This window comes from Rosa rugosa, chromosome 6 (genome assembly GCF_958449725.1).
Source record: "Rosa rugosa chromosome 6, drRosRugo1.1, whole genome shotgun sequence".
Lineage (NCBI taxonomy): Eukaryota > Viridiplantae > Streptophyta > Magnoliopsida > Rosales > Rosaceae > Rosa > Rosa rugosa.
In genome coordinates, this window is record NC_084825.1 from 10,634,704 (window position 1) to 10,654,915 (window position 20,212).

General features: G+C 37.9%; 1 long non-coding RNA gene across 1 annotated transcript; it reads right to left on the reverse strand.

The window, feature by feature from the left end:
• LOC133714144 (uncharacterized) lies at nt 1-656 on the reverse strand. Its single transcript, XR_009848476.1, has 3 exons — nt 399-656; nt 167-283; nt 1-83 (listed from the first exon to the last, which is right to left on the reverse strand). It is a non-coding gene; the product is annotated as an uncharacterized LOC133714144 (long non-coding RNA).
• Nucleotides 657-20,212: the final 19,556 nt, after the last annotated feature.

Sequence of the window (20,212 nt, forward strand, 5' to 3'; positions counted from 1 at the left end):
GCAGATTATTCATTCAAGCAAATCCTGTCTTGCAGCGAAAAGTACAGCAGAGAGATGAAAATTACCACGACGAGAATCTTCTTCTGCGTTAACATATAAGGTACGGTGATCAATCAATCATGAATCCGTCTTCCAAAATGAACCCAAACAATCGACAATTTCTTACCTTCGTTCCAATTCGATACAACTTCTGCTTTTCAACAAGATCAAGCCTCACCCTAAGTTTTAAGACCAGGAACATTATCAATGTCAGCCCAAGAAGCACTGGAAAAGCCGCCGTGCACTGAGTTTCCGACCAAACCCGTAGACACCCAAAACATCAATCATTAAAACTTGATCGAAACCAAAAACCAATCATAGCACGACGTAGAGAACGATGAGAGGGTTATGCTTCATACCACATGCAGACAAATCGGTGACCGGAGTCGCCGGAAATAGCCACGAAATCACCGTAGCAGTCTGGTCTTCTCGGCGTCGATTCTATCTCCACAGTCGACAAACGATCAAGATAGGGACAGTACCGTGACGGCGACGACTAGAGGAAGATATCGGTGGTCGTGAGTAGTCGATCGGTGGCCGGACGGCGTCACTCCGGTCGGGTTTCTCTCTTGGGTCGTGGCTGTGTCCGGGTCAGAGCGCACCGAGCTCTCTCTCGATCTTTCTGGATATTCCTCCACCCTTGATCTGATCAACACCTATATATATATAGGTTGGTCCATTTAACAGTGAACGGCCACGATCAAGCGGTGGGTGGATGGATGGCCGAGATTGCACCGTGGAATATATATATATATATATATATATATATATATATATATATATATATATATATATATATATAAATGAATTTCCATAATTTCCAAACTTCGGAAATTCATTATAAACACTTCGGGTGTCCGAAAAATCTCCTGAAAATTCCCACGAACTCGTCGTGTCGTGTACTTTATTTTCCAACTCCTAAATTGAGGATTTCACTATGTGAAAATTTCTGAAAATACTCTCGAGCATCTTGACACTTATCGAGATCATTGAATAATTTATCGTACGATCTTCGCTAAGCTCGATATATATTTTATTTATTTTATTTTTTTTCGGGGCTCACAGGCAATAATTACAGGAATAAATATGGTATTAATTGTGATTTGCCGCCCAAGTCACCAACGCCTTGCCATGCAAGTTTACTTGCAGCCCAAGCCGTAATGCACCTATAAATAGAGGGCAAAACGACCAGGTATAACATTGAATTCTAATTGAGTCTACTACACTCAACTCAGAAATATACTGACTTAGGCATCGAAGAGCCTTTTGCAGGTACTCCCCCTCCTCAAACCAGCTACGAAGAGAAGCCTCCGCTCCATCATCGTCCAAGTACGAAGCGAAGGGAAGCCTTCTCTCCGTTATCATCAACGGAGAGAGGTCTCCACTCCGTCATCGTCCAAGTACAAAGCGAAGGGAAGCTTTCTCTCCGCAATCATCAACGGAGGGAGGTCTCCACTCCATCGACATCCAAGTACAATGTGAAGGGAAGCCTTCGCTTTGTTATCATCAACAGAGGGAAGTCTCCACTTCGTCATCGTCTAAGTATGGAGCGATGGGAACCCTTCGCCTCGTTATTATTAGTGAAGGGAAGCCTCCGGTTCATCAGCCCCAAAGTTCAGCAACAGAGAGAAGCCTTCGCTTCATCGCCATCGGGTCAACGACAAATAGAAGCTTCTTAATTATTCCCCAGTTCAACTCCTACTCCAGTCCGCATTAATTGTTGGGTCAAATTTCTAAACAGAATTTTTCATCACCAACAGGATGCTTATACCTTTCTACACCTTGTCTTGACCATAAATTCAGAAGCCAGGTGTTGAATCGGTGCTGGTTCAAGTGGTCATAGAACAATACTCTTGTCAAGAGGAAAAAGAAAAAGGGATGACAATAAACACACATGCATAGGGACCAAGCCACATTAGTTCTGTGCTTGTTGGGGGCTTGCCTATGAGAACTTGTACCTTGTTCTTATTACAGTAAGTAGCAAACTACTTTTCTTGTGGAAGTAGGTCTCACTCTAGTAATCTGTAATACTATAATTACAAAGAATCGACACACAAGGATCATAGACACAATCACATAAAGCACATAAACACAATTGTAGCAACATGTGTAAGTGAAGTGTTCTTAGAGAGTCAACAAACCTGAAGAGGCCAATGATCTCAAACACTGATCTTCTGCATTGCTCACTATTTGATCTCTCTGTGGGATGAGTATGTGAATGTCTGGTGATAGTGAGAGTGCAGGGACCAGGTTTATACATGATTCAGCCTCCTCCCACAAAGCAAGCTATTCAGTACAAAATTACATATTCTTAGGTGTATATTATTAACATTTAGCTTAATAAACAAACTATATTAGATTCCCTGCCTCAAGCATTTTGATACACAATGAATAAGTAATCCGAAATTAAGTCACTAGATTTCCCATTGCTTATTCTGCAAGTAAATGGTAAGTTATTGAATGCCTTATTGAACTAAATGATAATGTCCATTTCAGTATTTCATTCTCTCACTTGGACATATCATCATGAAGCTCATTCAACAAGAATGCCAAAAATTTTAGATATAGCAATCAGTTCCTTAGTGCACATTTTGAAATCAAGTGCTCAACAGTCTGATACAGGGTTTTGTCAATCCACAACCAAAACACAGAGCTACGAAAGAACTTCATATTCAACAGAAGATAAGACTTGCATAACTAGTAATGCAGCAGTTGCAGATCACATGAACCGCCAACAACAATATACCTGTAAATGTTGTCACGCCCCGAATTTTGAATAAAGGAAATTCAAATCCGAAGCGCGATGACTCAACAAATCGCCCAAATGCTTAGAATTTTTTTTCATTTAAACTAAGCAACAAAATAAAATGAGTCCACAAATGTCAATACAGACTCAATCACTAGAGTCAAATATTACGTCACCAAGTGTTTGCATAAACTCGAAAGCATCAAAGTAAAATGTAAACGCTCACTAAGAACATACTACAAACAGCAGTAGGATAACAAAATAAGTTCTGAACCTAACACTGCTAGAACTACACGCCGCGGTCTCAACTCTTGTTGTCTTGACCTGTAGGAATAACCCCTACATCATGGAATAGTACACCGGGTTGCAACAACAAACCCAGTAAGCTTTTTAAGCTCGTATGAGTAAACTCAAATAAAATGACTCAAACAAACACATGCTTAACAACTTCTCAAATCAAGAATAAATTAAAGCAACCATAATCAACTCCACAAATTTGTAAGAACCCAAGTCCCTTATGGACAGTAAAAGAAAGAAAACACCCAAAACTCTCTTTTAAAAACGTGTACTCATGAGTCACAAGTAACACCCTGGTTACCCCCAAGACATAAGATAGCAGACAGAATAGAGCTCTAACTGAATCGTAACCAATCACCTAGCCAAAGACTTGGCATTCCGATATTCTTGCCTCTGTCACTATTGTGACACCAGATCATCAGACCGAAAACATTTAAAAAGTCCCACGTGACTCAAAATGTTGCCCCACAACTCAAAGTACTCCTTCAACACAATAAAATCAACAATTGCATGATATATTGCTTTTCCGAAAAGAGTGAATGCTCAAAACAATAATCTGAATAAAATCACAATTATCATACTTTTCACAATGTCACACCATCAATATATATATTTCACGTGTATAAATATACATATATATATATATATATACACAGTCTGTCTCAAGTGCGGACGTCCGTACCGAGCGGACAGTACGGATTTCCTGTTTTCGACCACTTTCCGGCCACATTTTTACATCTTAACCGTTCAGTTTTTAGGTCCTAGTGTATAGATCACCTCTGCAAAATTTCAGCCAATTTGGTGATCGTTAAGGCATCCAAAACTGCAATTTACCATTATAAATACGAACGGTTCCGGTTTGACAGATTCGGTCCGTTCGTGTAAAATGCAGTTTTGGATGCCTTAACGATCACCAAATTGGCTGAAATTTTGTAGAGGAGATCTATACACTAGGGCCTAAAAACTGAACGGTTAAGATGTAAAAATGTAGCCGGAAAGTGGTCGAAAACAGGAAATCCGTACCGAAAATTCGGTACGGACGTCCGCACCTGAGAATAATTCTATATATATATATATATCCAGAGCGAGACCTCACTTTGAAATTAAAGTGAGAGGTTAGAGTTTAGGGTTACTTTTTGGTCTCATATTCACATCTCGACCGTTCAGTTTTTAGGTACTAATGTATAGATCATCTCTGCAAAATTTCAGCCAAATTCATCATCTTTTAAGTATCTAACTCGCTTTAACCAATGGACGAACTGAATCTGTCCAACCTGAACCGTACTAGCTTTAAGACAGTTATCAATGCCTTAACGACCATCAATTTTGTTGAAATTTTGCAGAGATGATCTATACATTAGTACCTAAAAACTGAACAGTCGAGATGTGGATATGCAACCGAAAAGTAACTCTAAACTCTTAAAACGCACTTTAATTTAACAGCGAGGCCTCGATCTGGATAGGATTTGATATATATATATATATATATATATATATATATATATATATATATATATATATATATATATATATAAACACACACACGTAGTCATCCACTCAGGAATGCCACTAATACCAACTATAGTCCACAATCGCAAAACTTGAGAAAATCATTTTTATAATAAAATCTCATACTACTATAGAAATGGAAACAGACAACGGCTAAAAACTGTCGTCTGCCGTCTAATGAAGATCGATTGTAGGGAACTGTCGTATGAAGGGATCGGCATCGATGTCAGTAGCATTAGCTGTTGTGTGACTTTTATTCAAACAACGGACAACTTGAGCATCCGTTGTACGATTGCGATTAAGAAGTTTTTTTTTTTTTTTATAGCGGTTGTGTGACTTTTATTCAGACGACAGTTTTTATTTTGTAGCCGTTGTGACTATTGTATACATACAACAGTTATTTTGACAGATGTGTGAAAACTCGGACAATTGAATGTATTTGTGCTTTGAGACGACACATTAAGCTTTTACCATTGTGCTAGAACATATTGGACAATGCTTTTCATTTATTCTTGTTGTCTAATTGTTACAAATTATATAACAATCAAATTAATTCAAATCCCACCATATATAAAATAAATTCGTTAAGTTGATATCAAACAGAGAGTATTTCCCATATTCATACACAAATTTAGGAGGGTCATTTGTACATTTGTCTTCTTTCGCTGTTTCTATCAACTTTTGCTGTTTTCTACATCATACAGTGTTTAAAAAAAAACACAGCGCACTTGTTTATTTATACAATTATATGTTAAAAAAATCAATCAAATTAAATTAAATTTTAAAAAAAAACCTAGGGCCCGCGCTATCGCCCGACTAGCGCCTAGCATTTTTTAGAACCTTGTAAAGAAGGCACTCGCAGTTCTGCTATCAAGCTTCCCAAATTATGGATTGTAAGGCTTGACTTCTGCCTTGCATCCCCACACATGCAAGTGGAGAAAACTAGGCTTCTCTCACACCAAAGTTTAAATGGGATGCTAGTTATGGCTTTGCTTGGGGTTCTGTTAGTGAAATAATTAGTTGTTTTCAATGCTTCACCCATAAGTATTTGGGAAGGCCAGAAGTACACATCATATATGCTTCTAATCATGTTTTGATATGTTCTATTTCTCTTCTCAGCCACTCCATTCTGTTGGGTGTATTGGGCTGCAATGCCATTTTCTTGCAAATATTTTGCAAAAGGCCCCATTTGTTGTCTAGACTCATCATACTTCTTAAAGTACTCCCCCCCCCTCCCAGGTCAAACCTCACTATCTTGATCACCTTATCCAACTGGTTTTCTACTTCTGCCCTAAAAATTTTAAATTTTTCTAGAAACTAGCATTTATCACTCATGAGGTATACATAGAAATATCTACTAAAATTATCTATAAATGTTATGAAATATTTATTTCCAAAGATAGTTGTATCTCTGAATGGATCACTAATATCTGTATGAATGATTTGCAACAAATTTAAACTTCTAGTTGAACCCTTTTTTCTGTTTGAAGTCAATTTCATTCCCTTTTACACATTCAATGCAGGTTTCAAAATCAGAATAGTCCAAATTCGGTAAAAGACTTTATTTTTCTAAAATTTTCATTCTTTCAATAGAAATATGTCCAAGTCTCTTATGCCACAGAAAAGAAGAATTTTCAGAAAATTTTCTCTTAGTTCTAACTGTTTTCTCAACATTTTCAGTAGACTCCAAAAGTAAAATAGATTTATCTTTTGGATATGAGCAACATAATTGAATGTAATCTCCAATAAGAATATCAGAACCAACATAATTGGAATGTAGAGAGATTTTCATTTCAGAATAACTAAGCAAAAAACATTAACTAGTTCTCATCAAAAGACTAACTTGTTTAAGGAAATGAGATGCAAGAGAGATTGTAGAGAGAATTGTGTATCCTTTCATTGATAATAGGAGTCTTATATATAGGGATTACAAAGTACAATTTCTTGGAGTACAAGGATCCCTATTCTAACTTGAATTGGGAATCTAGAACCTTCTCTCATATTACAACAATAGAAAGCAAATCTAATTTGACAAGGCACACTAAAGTCAACATTCTTCAACATAACTGAAACAACACTCCTTTTTAAGGAAGGAATACAAAAAATATTCTCTAAATCCAAAAAGACTCCAGAACTTAACTCTAATCAAACTACTCGCACTGCTTTCACAGTGACTCTCCAGCCATTCCCAACACAGACACACTGCTCACTCTTTCTTGGCTCCTTCTAGCTTAGAAACCTCTGCAAAGAATTAGAAACGTGTATTAGTGATCCACTATCAAGCCACCAAGATTTTGGTGAAACATTTATTAAATTAATTTCAATAGACAAAACTATGTAATTACCTCTCTTCTTAAGCTAGTCCCTATACTTAAGAGTACTAGTCTCTCTTCATGTGACCCTCCCTCTTACAGAAATAACACCTAAAGATAGTGTTTTTCTTTGGTTTCAAGGCTGCAGCTGGTTTGGTGTTTGAGGTGCTAGGCTTTGACACATCACTAGGATTGGCAGACTTCTTTCCCTTGAACCTCTATGCCTTACCCTGGTTCTTACCCACAAGATTCCAGTCACCTCTTTCATGTGGAACTCCTCCTCTTGGACACAGATTGCAATGAGCTCATTGAGAGACTAATTGTCTTTCTGACCATGGTAATCTGTTTTCAGTTGGCTAACCTTTGGGGGCAGTGAGTTCAGTACTATATGCACAATGAACTGGTCATCAACAGAAATCTGCAAATCTAGAAGTTTTGCAGCAATCTCAATCATCTTCATAATGTGCTCCCTAACTCTAGTGGAACCACCATGTTTCATGGTGATCAGAGAGTCCAAAAGCTGTCATGTCTCAGCTTTCTCACTTTCCTAATACATGTCAACGATGTTATTCAGGTAATCTTTGGTTGTGCCCTCATCGAGAACATTACCCCCCCCCCCCCCCCCCCAACTGTTCCACTCATAGTTCTTTTCAGAATGAGCTTGGTCATTCTATTGGCCCTCAACCACTCTTGTGCACATACTTTGTCAATGTCAGGGGTCTCATCAGTAATTGGTTCAGGTGCATCCTTAGTTAGGCAAATATCAATATTGAGCAGGCCTAAATAGATTTCAATGTCTGCCCTCCACTTCTTAAAGTTAGAGCCAGTTAGTGGCGCAATGGTGGAAAGGCTAATGCCAGAGGTTAGCAAAGCTTAAAATAAAAGGAAAAATTCTGTAAGCCTTTCTGTTTTGTGTAAGTTTTATGGGAGGTGTCAAAACAAAACATGGTGCTCAAAATAAAGAAACCAAAACATATCATCCACAACAGACATTCTTACAAAATCCCATATGTTCAATGTTACATAATACCTTTAATGGCAAAATAATATAACATTCCCTTTTTTTTTTTGTCACAAAACCAAAATAAATAGAAATGTTTTTTGCTTAGATCAATCAATAGATTTAATGGCAATTAGAAGAAAAGGCCTAGGCAACCTGATGCACTTGAATTCAATTTATAATGTGTTGTTTATGCAATTTAGGACATAAAAGTTTAAACCTTATTTGTAAGATACAGTCATATACTAAAATGCATAAGTTTCCTGATTTTTGTATCCACATGCCAATGAAAATCCCAGAAATAGGTTGCTTTGTGCAACATGTATCTTTGGAACCTTTATTGACAAAAAATTTAGTTGTCGGCTTTTGTATGTTCATCAAAATTTGATGAATCACTAACTATACCTGTAATTAAAAGATTTTTCATTCAACCAAAATGCACTCATATGATCAGGGAGACAGTTCTTCTACATATATGCATTTTCAACCATTCATCACAAGCAATTTCAATTAATCAAAAGTATTGATCAATCCATAGAATCCCATAGTTCATAAGATATGAACAGACATCAAGAAAGTAAAATACACGATTCTGCAGTTAAGACACTAAACTATCATCTACTCATTTTATAAGTGCTAGCTAGAGTTTCGATCAAATGCTGTAAAAATTGACAGAAATTAATAGTCTTTAGGGGCATCAAGAAAACTGACCCATTGCTATCCCGCGCTGCAAAAACATGTTAGCGCGCGGAAGCAAATAGTACATGGCAGCACATAATCAAAGTAATTTGAAGCCATAAATCATGCCAATTTGATGCAGGAATCATGGAATTGGAAAACCCCTTCCTGAGCATGTGTGAACCCTAAGCCCCAACCAATTCCAGAAAAATATAACTGTTGGCTCACAACGGCTATGAAAGAGTGGTGCCAAAATTAAAGCAGGCTTTGACAGAATGGGTCTAGGCCTGTTACAATTATTTAATTACTAGCCTTTCTGCACGCGTCATGCGCGTGCGAAATGACCGCTCTCGCGCGTGCGGTTAGTGTCGTCTTTGTTTATTATTATGCTTTCATAATTTGTACCGTTAGATTTAGATTTAAAGATGATTACGCATAATTTTCTTACTCTGTTTTAATCCATAAGTTATATGATCGAAAACCTTGGCTCAGGGTGTCACAATTAATGATCATGGTTTTATTTGTCAATGTATGAAATGGGGCTCATGTTCGACATTCCACGGACAAGTATAGTGTCAGGGCACCTCCTTGAAAAATAAAAAAATTTATAATAGATGATAAAAAAAAATTAAAATAATCAATCATAAAACATAAAGACAGTTGCAATTAAGTTTAACAAAAATCATTAGTGGCAGCTTCAAGGTCAGATACCTGTTGATAAGATTTGTACCAGACGTTGCATTTACAAAAGGGTAACAACACCTCTGCTATTCATTTGAATAAGCTTGAATAGTTAAGAGGATAACCTAAACCAGATATAAACATAACAAAAATACATGAAGAACGAAAATTCACTCATTCCTTGAGCAGTTTCTTCTTGGCCTTAGTAGTGTCCTGGAGTTGGGAACTCATAATGCCGCTACCCTCTTCTCACTTCATACTTGTCTTTAAAGTTGGCCTGCATTGCAGCACATAAGAATAATATAAATACTTCCCGTAGCAACAATCACATTAAGAAAACATAGCTAGAAAATCCACAAAATAGGGATGAAATAATTTGATACATAAATCAGGCATAAAAGCTTATACCTCTACTGTCAAAGAAGTAAATTATGAGAAATAAACATCAAACAGGCGCAAAAGTTCAAAAAGATGAACAATAGAGCAAACTGCATAAATTGATAAAAGAATTGATTGGTTACCAACTGGCTACTTGAAAGAAGCCAAAAAACAATTGGGAAACCGATTAGTTGAAATGAGAAGAACAAAGCAAACAAAACACAACCGAATTAACATGCCTGGAACCAAATTTATCGGCCATCCTTCCTCTTTTATGTATTACAAAAAACTATTTATATATATGAGGTCCCTATATGATGAACAGAAAACTCTTGAAAGCTAAACCCAAAACCAAATGAAACATCCAACACCGAACCAAAATTCCAAAGTCGAAAAGGCATTATTATAGGCACCAAAATTCACATGGGCACATGAAAAAAAAATTTCCATAAACTTAGGAAATGTAATCATCAACCATTGTCAACTACATCAAAGAGAACAAATCAAAACATTGAAGTTACAGTATGCATTACAAAATCTCCAATTGTAATATATTATATAGCCTTTGTAATTAAACCAGGTTATAACTTTCAATACTCCATAGAGCTCTTGGACTTTGAAAGCCAAATGATTATGCAGGACCAAAGATGTATCAAACAGCCTATTGTTTAGTATGGGCTAACATTGAAGCTTTGTCGTCTTACAGAGGCCATCAATACACAACTTCCGTTGGAAATTGAAGCAAGACATGATTACTTGATTAGGGAACATAATTAGAACAAAACCAAAAACCCAAAGCAAGTAAACCGGTCAGAAAGCATAACATACGTAATGCTTATAAGAAAAAAAAAATATGATAGGCCTTTCTAGCTCTCTATAATTTACTATTTACAAATTAAGATAACTATTACTCATTATGGTTGACTTAATTTCATCAAAAAAAGAAACAACATGAGCAAGCATATAAGAAAAAAGAAAAGAATGGAAAAACCTTACTAAGTATCCTTGCAATCTCACTATCCAAAATCTCTGAAAAGATATTTAGAGTATAAGTATGACTCATTGTAACTATAATGAATTTGGATGCCACTCATGGTTTGGTTAAATTCATCCCAGGATGAGTTATCAGTTACGGTAATAGAATTAACAATCAAAAGGTGTAAATACAAAAACAAAAATTTCTACAGGCTATAGCTTCCAGAATTTGAAGCTTAAATAAGCCCCTATCATCAAAACTAAATATTCTAAAAAATTGTTACAATTAGCATCTAGCCAGCCAATCTCTCCCCTCCTTTCCCCCTAGCAACTATTGCGTTACCTGAAAATTCATTAGCATACCTTGCAAGTTGCAAGACACAATCTGCAACACAGACCAACCAATTTTGATATGAGTATTCTATAGCCAGAAGCCCAGAACCATAAGACAAAACAAACCCAACCGATTTTGATGAAACAAACCAATAAGTTCAAAAGATAAATAAAAGTTATATCAATCATGAAGGAGAGAAAGGACTTTGTATGTTTTCTAAGGGCATGAGTCTGCTTTGTTCAATCATGATCAGAATCATAATGGTGATGACATGAAGAGGAAAATTTAGTTGTGCAATTGGTAAACACAATTCGATGAAGAAGGAGAAGAAAATTAAGAGCAAAAGTTACCTGGAACAAAAGAATTAATCTCTCTTCAAGATACCTGCAAAATTCAGAGAAAACCAAACCGGAAATAAAAAGACCAATACATAATCATCTTTTCAAAAATCTTATACCCGAATTTTCGAATAAGGATTTTGATTTTTGATTTTCCTCTTCCTCTATTTTGGGCTGCGTTTCCCTTTTGTATAAACTGTATCAAGTAGTTGAAGCCATCTCTGCTCCGATCACGCCCCACGATCTCCAAATGCTTCGTTCATTCCAAGATCGTGCGTACAGCAGTTCTTCGAGGTTGCGCGTGCAGTTTTTTTTTTTTTTTCATTTCTTCTCTCTGCCGCAAGAGTCTTGTGCTTCCCTACTTATAGTTTCCTACATTTTCGTGTTATTTTACAGTAATAACCCTCTTTGATATCTTTTGATTTACTGAACTTTGTATCCGCGGTGGACAATTTGGAGACTTCAAAAAATTGGTGAAGCCTTTAACACCAAAAACCATGCCTGGCTTTATAGTAGTGGAGATATAAATTGTTGCAAAATAAAAACCCTAGAAAACATGCATACGTAAAATTTCTAGGAAAACCAAATTCGATCTAAGCCCTTGTGTGCATGGCTTTGATACCACATGTAATCTGTAATACTATTATTACAAAGAATCAACACACAAGGATCATAGATTCAATCACACAAAGTACATAAACACAATTGCAGCAACATGTGTAAGTAAAGTGTTCTTAAATAGTCAACAAACCTGAAGAGGCCATTGATCTCAAACATTGATCTTCAACACTGGTCACTATCTAATCTCTCTATGGGAAGAGTACGTGAATGTCTGGTGATAGTGAGAGTGCAGGGACCAGGTTTTATGTATGATTCAGCCTGGCCGCTTAGCTTCCCCCCATAAAGGAAGCTATTCAGTTCAAAATCACATATTCTTAGGTGTATATCATTAGCACTTGGGGGGTGTATTCAGTCTAGATTTTAAATGATTCTGCCTGACTTTTTATAATCCGTGGATTCTTGTAGATTCTTCATAATCCACAGATTGTTCTAATTCCATATGGATTTAAACAGATTTTAATGTATTGTATTAGCAAGATTTGTTTGGATTTTAATAGGTCCATGGATTGTCCTAGCAACAATAATATATAAAAAACCAAAATAATATAATACAACAAGGTCCCCGGAGACGTTGTAAAGGTCGCTGTATTTGACGGGTTCGTGGTCCCCTTGAGACCTCCTTGGCTGTTCCTAACTCATTTTTGTATCAGTATTTTAGAATCAAAAGCTTTATGCAAATGGCTTACTTGTGACTAGTTTAGGACGTGCTACTTACATGAGAACGTGAAAACTGAAAAGAGAAAAGGGTTATTTAGTAAGTGAAAATATTAGGCTCATCCTCAACTCCTTATATACTAGATCCATCTACTTGTAACAAGTTCCAACTTCCAACCTCATATTCTCTAGAGTTGAGAACCAGCTGAGCAGTCAAGCTACTAGATTTATGGCCAATATAGTTAGCTCACTTTACCTATGATGATCAAAATTAAGTCGATCAAGCCAGAAAGCAAACATATGGCATAAGGCAATGCATTCGACCAATGAAGTTTTAATACAAACTAGGGAAACACAGTGTTCTCTTCTCTATCCATGAGTTCATATATAACTTGTCGTCACAACAAATTGAGAGACACATGCTACAGATTTTGTCTATGATGGCTATCAACTGATTAGCAAAGCATACAAAAGTGTACATATTTAACATCATAGATACAATGACACCTGAATCACTACAACTCCATAAAGGAAGGTTTTCAACTTATTGTCTGCTTCACATCAATCTCCTTTACCATTTCGAGCAACCCTCTATGCTATCTTGGAGCTTACTGACCTGCAATCTCCAAACCATTGCCTAATAACAAAGATCTTGTACTCTTCGCCATATGAAGATATACAAGGACTTCCCTTAAAAATAGTATGGCTGGGTGATGAGGGAAACAGTAACAAGGTCCATTATCTATAAATCTTTATGGTACGTGGCTCCAATTAATTATGCACAAGTACTTTATCTGGGCTCGTTTTGTTAACCATGGCTATGCTTATTTGGTTATTAGTTTTGCTCTTCAAGTACTTTAACCCCTTGCTTTGTAGAATCTTTTAGTTCAATCTTTTTAGTCTGAAAGATGCCCATCTGTTAGAATTTTCTATGGTTATGGCTGAAATACACAAATTTGAATCTGTATCAATTTTAAACTTGAAGGGCTCACTGAAATTGCTAATGACAGTGGGAAAACATAAAGAGGGTTGGATTATTGTAGACTTGTAGAGTTGTAGTAGTTGTTTGGCTCCAAAATCAGTCTGGTTGTAAACAGTCTCTTTTGAGCGTGCGCAGGCGTGCCAGCACCGTGGGGTGCAGTCATCGGGATGTCCCTTGACCTGACTTCTGAATCAAACGTTGTGGACGAGGAGAGCACCAACCTTGTCACAAGGTTCTTTTCGCCTTCCGGAAAAGGACTTCTTGCCTTACGGGTAAGGACTTGTGTTGTGATCTCTTCGCGTCACCGAATCGATACTCAACGTTGTAGGTTGAGCAGCTCAATCACCGGGAAGTTTGGAGAAAGCACGGGTTTGCTAAAGCGTATCTTTAGCTTCGCTAGGTTGCAACTAGGTTGCATGTAGGTTTGCTCCGGAGAGGCTTTGATAATCTGTGCGATTAGTTGATTGAAGAGTTGTGTCCCTGCTTCGTCCTTGAAACCTGGTATTTATACCCTAGGGTTTCGACTGTTCCTTGCCATAGAAGGATTATTGATTGAAGTTTCCTATTCAATCTCCGCTACTTGATTCCAATAAGGACTCATTTTCCTTATGGATCCCGGAATGGGTGAAGCTATAACACAAACCCAAGTAGACTTATTTTTGGGCCGCAGGTATCGGCCCGCTATGCTAAATCCCCTAAAGGGATCTTGCCAAAATTACTTTTGGGCTCAAACAGTAGTATCTATGTCTCACAGACCAAATTTGTCAGAAACTGTTATATGCAATTATCCGGCTATATGGGGGAAACAATCTGAAAGATGAATTGATTTGGGTGTCTCGATGTAAAAATATAGGGGTATGCGAACTTTCCAACTATGGTTTCAGAAATTCCAACTAAAAACAATTAAACAACAACATTTAGATAGAAAATGTCAAGTGGTCAGCTATGAATGTTGAGGTAAACTATGTGTCACTAGTCAATCATATCATGTGTGAAATTATATAGAGTCCCTAGGAAGCTAAGGAATCTCACATTTCCATAAAACAATTGCAGTTATTTGATTTGGAGGTAGTGATAACTTGAGAAATGTTTAGATCAAAAAATCCAATTGACTTTTGATAGCCAGTGTAATACCCCGAAAAATCCAAATTAAATTCCGTGGATTTTTTAGAAATGATTTCACGATAGTGGGAGCGAGTACGAGTCTCGGAGAAGTTGTGGAATTAGTTTGAACGATTAATTTTCGAAATCGAACGTTATTTAGGGGCTCGTGGAAATTGACTTTTTATACATACGGAATTTGGGAAAACTTCCTGCATGAAAGTTGTAGGGCTCGTCGATACGATCTCGTGCATATGTGGAACACAATATTCGGAGTTCGTATGAATAAGTTATGAATATTTGAAATTTGGGAATTTTCTATAAATAGGAAAAATTTCTGATTTTTTCATTAAGGACGAAAAAATCTAATTTTTGCTAAACAGTCCCCGAAACCCTCCGTTCTCTCTCCTCTCCCACGCGGCAGAACCGCTCGACCCGACCCGGCCGAACGGCCCTCCTCCGGCGTCCTCCAGCCCCGGACCCGGACACCACCGTGATCGCCGCTCCACGCCCAGACGCCCTCCGGTGTGGTCTTGGCCCGCCGCTGCCCCGAAAGCTGGATCGAAGACACCCAGACGAGCGAAACCGACCCGGCCGGAAAACGTCGACGCCGGCGTTGCACGGGCCGATCCTTCCCATTTTCGTGATCTCCTCTTCCCCCTGATCATCCCCATGTAAGTCTTTCATCACGATTTTGAGTGTAGACCGCTAGATCAAGGTTTGACTTTTTGAACGCCTCTGATTCAATCTAGGATCCGATCGTGCGGCCGAGATTAATCCAACTTCAACGCTTGATCTAGGACGATCTAGGCCGAACCAGGCTTAGCTCCAGGTATGAAAGTTGATCACCCTTTCATTTTGAAGAAGTTTGTAGTTGACGACTTTTGCATCAGAGGTGGTTGACCGCCGCGTTGACCACCGTCTGACCTCCGCTTGTGGCGGCGGGTCGGACCTTATTTTGAGTTTATATTATCTGGACGATGATCTACGCATCCATACGAGCGTTTTGATATATTACAAGGTTATTTTAGAAAATGTGGATAAATAATGGATTTATGTTTTGACGTTACTATTTAACGTTTTTACGGTTTATCTTCGGTTTACGATCTGCGAAGATCTGACCATCGGTTTTACTTCAAATTATAACATGTTGATCGTATGACTGTCCCGATGACTTTGTGTGGTCATGGGCGAAGATCCGACCGTTGGATCTTCGTATAAATGCAAAACAGTGATTAGGGAGGCGATTCGTGAGAATCCGTCCGTCGGATTTTCGTATAAATTTGTGAAGATGTTAGTAAGGACGATTCAGGAAGATCCGACCGTTGGATCTTCGTGATGATTTTTGGAGGGTGATCCTAAAGGCGATCCGTGAGGATCCGACCGTTGGATCATCATTTAATTTCGATCCGACCGTTGGATTGTCGTTTAAGTATGTTTTTGAGTTATTGGCTAAAATAAGGTCATGTGTGATTAGGTGATTGACGGTCTCCCTTGGGTGAACGATTTCGGTGTGTATTGTGTTAAATTGAAGACGCAGCGGGAATATCGAGGTGAGTAAATCGCACATGGTTCATTCATGAACCGAAATTCGGTGATTTTATTTAATTGAGAAATTGTGGAAATTGTTTTATGAAAATAAATATTTGTTTTAAATTATATGGACTTGATCGACTACGGTCCATAGGTAAGTAAAATGTATTTAAACTATAAAAAAATGAATTTCTAGATTTTATTGCATGTGAACTATAGTTGGTATTAGTGGTCACTCTTGTGTGGGTGACTACATATATATATATTTACGTGGAATATATATTGGATGGTGTGATTTACTGAGTTATATTTTGAGCATTACCCTTTGGAATATGTGATTTATCTTAGATGTTGTGTTGTCTATGATAATGGGTAATTGAGTAAAGTGCGATAGTTGAGTCGTTGAGATGAATTAAATGAGGAGTCGAGTGAATTGAGGAAAGCAGTCATTCGTAAGGTGAACCTTGGCCCAGGTGACACTTTACGATACAGTTAGAGCTCTAGTCTGTCTGCTGTCATACTGCTTGGGGGATAAACGAGTTATCATATGCCCTTGGGTATGACATGACATACTGAATGGGGTGATTAATATAATTAATCATAAGCCTGTAAGTATGATATACTGAATGGGGTGATTAATCTAATTAATCATAAGCCTGTAAGTATAATATACTGCATGGGATGATTTATATAAATAAATCATAAGCCTGTGAGTATATATTGAGTAAACAGTTGTTTGTTTTTGAGTAGTCATGTTGAGATGTGAGTTGATTGATGCTTGAAGTGACGTTGTACACTTCAATTATTATGCAAAGAAAATACTTGAGTTGAATTTATGCTTGAGTTGATTTGGTTACTTTAAATCGTGCAATCCTTTCATTTACTCATACGAGCTGTCAAAAGCTTACCGGGTTTGTGTTGTTGCAATCCCGGTACACTATTCAAATTGTGTAGCGGGTAATCCTACAGGTCAGGAAAATCAGGACGGTGATCGTGCGGGTTAGAGAATTTGTTTTAGTTTTACAGCAATTGTAATTGTGAGGTGAGTTATGCTCATTTGAGCCTTACAATATAATTTGGTGAGAGTGTGCTGTAATAAACAAATTTGAGATTTGGTTTATGTAATATCGAGCGATGTGAGGTGTGGTTGTTTTGAGAAAAAAATTCAGGTTGTATTTATGTGAGTTGTATTAATTCATGTTTCGGATTTGGATTTGTTATTCAAAATCCGGGGCGTGACAGTTTGGTATCAGAGCGTAAGGTACATATTTGGTGATAATCAGTACTCCCCGAGTGATGGCTCGTCTGCAGCGGATCCCCATCATATACTCTTCGGTACTGGTATAATAATTGGGTATGTCTTAGTATGGGGTCTAGACAGCGTGTATGTCCGTAGGACGGTAGAGTTGCCTTCTAAGTTCGTATTAGAATAAGTTTAGTGTCCGCGAGTTGTGATCTTCGAGGAATGGAAACCTCCGGATTTAACTCTGATGAGTCAGTGAGGATTGTTTATGGAAATGAGTTTCCTTTTGTATGTAGAAGTGTTTGGTTGAAGGCATGGTGTGGACCTATGCTTGTATCTGATGTGGATACGAGTATTAATTGATAGTAATATTACCTTCTTAAGTTGGACATACAGATGCATTTGAATAGATTCTAAACTCATGTGGAGTTGTGAGTAGTGTTGCGGTTAGGGAAGAAATTATTGTGGTTAATTCTTCCATGTGCTTGTAAGTTGTTGAGCAGAGTTTGAGGTGCGAGAACGGAGTTTGATCTCGTGTTTAAGTGATTGAGACGAACGACTATATATTTGAGTTCTCTCCGAGTACCTAAAATCTTAAGGGGTATTTGAAGTGGGACTAGTGGTAGTTTTGGCATTTCTAAATTTAAATCGAGATCCGAGGAACATGTTTTGTATACGTGGTTGATGTTGCGAGCATCATTTTTGATTGATATTTTGCGTTTCCCAAAGACAACTGGATTGGAAATTCTCCGTTTGGACACCTTGGTCTGTTGACCTGACTATGACTTGTGGACATAGTTTTATTTAAGTAAAGGAAATTGATTTTGGTGAACTAGTTTTCTTAAGTTTTGGATCATAGTATGGAGATGGACTGCAGTGAATTTGAAGTTGTTGTGTGTTTTAAGTTTAAGTAGGCGGGACACTTAAAGTTTTGCAATGGAGTTGATTTTGGTGTAATTAATTGGGAGAGTTAGAATCAGTTCTGGTGAATGATGTTGGATGAGAGTGTGTGCCTTTGGTGATTGATTTTAGGTGATATAGTTAAACGCAATTTCGGATATTGATTTTAGTGACTTTGTTAGGTATCCATAGTGGTTCAAGTGAATTACTATGTGATATGGAGTTTGATTCGATTTCTGAATCGCTAAATGTTAGGGATTGAATTGTGGTGAGTTTTTGTTGAAGCAATTGATAGATGGAATTATCGAGATTCTATAAGAGTTGTAAGAGTAACTCTAAAGACGTGGGTTTTTCCTAGCTAACTCAGGATGTGTTTAGCTTTATTAAACCCTAATTCTAACGCCGAAATTGTTTGTGTTTGGTTTGACTCTAAGGATGCTAGCTAGACCTCTGTGCAACTTAATTGATTGTTTGTGATAAATCATTATGAAATATGTGTGCAGTAGAGTTGTTTATGGTTTTGAAAAGAGTATTGAGTGACCAAGGTTCGATCCTTGGTGTTGTTGTTGGTTAAACAAAAAGAAAAGAAAACATGCACACAATCTTATTGATTTTATATCACAAAAAAGGGAAACGAGGACTATGCTATACTAAGCCTAGTCAGCAGCTCCGGATGGATTGAGGCTGAGCTCAAGAGAAACGTTTGAGCCACTGTGGTAACCGCCTGAGCCACCAGAATAGTAACCAAAAGCGCTACCTTCCTCGGAAGTAGCCTTCAGGTTACCAAAGACGTCCTCGCCGTGCACGGGGAACAGAGGAAGAGTTTGAACCTCCTGGTGATCTCCTCCTCGTTGTTGCAGGGATGTTTGTCCTCCTGTTGTGCCAAAAGAGTTGTACTGGTATTAGTGTTGAAGTGTGAGGAAGAATATGAAACAAAATTTAAATCAAGAAATCCTTCATTACCAGTAGAATAGGTGGAACCAAAGTTGAGATCAATGGATCTACCATCATCAGTAGAACTAGTGGACCCAAAATTGATGTCAATGGATCCACCAGCTGGCCCAAAATTGATGTCGATGGATCCACCAGCACCAGTAGAACCAGTGGACCCAAAATTGAGATCAATGGATCCACCAGTACCAAGAGAACTAGTTTCCATGGGCACTGGAGCAGCCTGATTACACCTATTCATCTGCTTCTCTCGAGCCCTGACGTTCTGAAACCAAAAGTAAATGTTCTTACCCTCAACATGTCCATACTGGTTCAGCTGGAGGCAGATCTCGTGAATGTGCTCTGTAGTTGGGCACTTAAATCCCTTGACGTAGTAAAGATCCTTGAGGATTCTTATTTGTTCTGGAGTAGGAATCCACCTGGTACGGCTTCGCCAGAAATCCATGTTGGCACTACTTCCAGCTGCTTGGGTGTTTCCTCCCTCCTCTGTTGGTTGCTGTTGTTGTGGTTCCATTTGTTGCGGGGTTTGGAGCTCCATTAGTTGCAGAGTTCGTGGCTCTTGGGTCATGGAGTGAGAGGATGTGAAAATCGAGGAATACATGGTTTAGTGTTTGAGGGAGATTTTGTTAGAAGGATTGGAGTTGTTGAACTGGTGATTGGAGATCTGAGATTCTCAGAGGAAAGATGAGATCGAATCTTCAAATGGAAGAAAAGATCTGAGAAAGAAGGATTGAAGATTTGGAGGAAAAGATTGAAGATCTGAAAGTTTAGAGGAAAGATGGGATTGAATCAACTAGATGGGAGAGAAGATCAGAAGAGAAGGATCGAAATTGATGAAGAAAGGATTTGAGAAGAGAAAGGCTGAAGAGTTGAGAGAGAAAGGCTTGAGCTCGGAAGAAAATTTCTTTTCCTTGGAGTGAACAGTTTTTCTCCAGAATGC